General features: G+C 34.4%; 1 long non-coding RNA gene across 2 annotated transcripts in view; it reads left to right on the top strand.

Annotated features, from left to right (window-relative positions):
- The first annotated feature begins 295 nt into the window (after nucleotides 1–295).
- LOC109296791 overlaps nucleotides 296–733 on the top strand; it is a 37227-nt gene continuing 36789 nt past the window's right edge. For both annotated transcript variants that reach the window (XR_002097056.1, XR_002097055.1), the window contains exon 1: nucleotides 296–478. This is a non-coding gene — a long non-coding RNA (uncharacterized LOC109296791). The remainder of the gene's footprint in view (nucleotides 479–733) is intronic.

The raw sequence follows: 733 nt of genomic DNA, 5'->3' as shown, positions 1-733 counted from the left end.
ATTTTATGTTAGCAGTAGCTGTTAGTAGTTTTATCATGGTGTCTTTTTAATAGTAATGCAATATTTGTAATAATTGGTACAACAGTCTTGCATCTGATGGACAAACAATCAAAGGAAAAAATACCAGAATTAGAAACTTTTTTCCTTTCCAAAGCAGGATAAAAAACTGTACATCGAAATACAGGAAGACAGCATGAATTCTTTGCTATCTAATGATTCTGGAAGGCTGCCTCATCAGCAATTCTTGCCTCTAATGTGGATGAAAATGTAAATAGTTGTATTGTTTTGGAGGAAAGCAGTGAAGAACCACAGGGACAAACATTGACTCTTGATTTAAAATTCCCAATTGCATTGTATCTATCAATAGCTCCAATCTTATTTGTTTTGGTGCAGTCCATGCTCCTTGTAAACAAGGTTTTCAAAGACATCATGAAGACAGGCAGATGTCTACACAGAGAAAACAAAAAACAATTTTGCTGTAAGTTTTTCTTATGGTCTCAAACACCTACAGGGGCATTACATCTTTAAGACTTGCTTGAATGAATGAAGTTGTTGTGAAATAGTTTTCTTTTTATATACTCAACTGAGTTCCTCTTCTCATTTATTATCTTTAATCATGTCCTCCTCTCCTTCCCTCCCCCCACAATCATTCAGTATATTTTAGTTTTACTTTGTTGACTAAGGGAATCTTGTGATATTTTGTATCCCAGGTACATTACTTAGAAGAATGGGG

The sequence above is a fragment of the Gavialis gangeticus genome, unplaced genomic scaffold, assembly GCF_001723915.1.
Source record: "Gavialis gangeticus isolate Ggan-Ray unplaced genomic scaffold, GavGan_comp1, whole genome shotgun sequence".
In the NCBI taxonomy this organism is placed as follows: domain Eukaryota; kingdom Metazoa; phylum Chordata; order Crocodylia; family Gavialidae; genus Gavialis; species Gavialis gangeticus.
The sequence above is the reverse complement of the archived record's forward strand: the minus strand, read 5'-3'. Positions and strand labels throughout refer to the sequence as shown.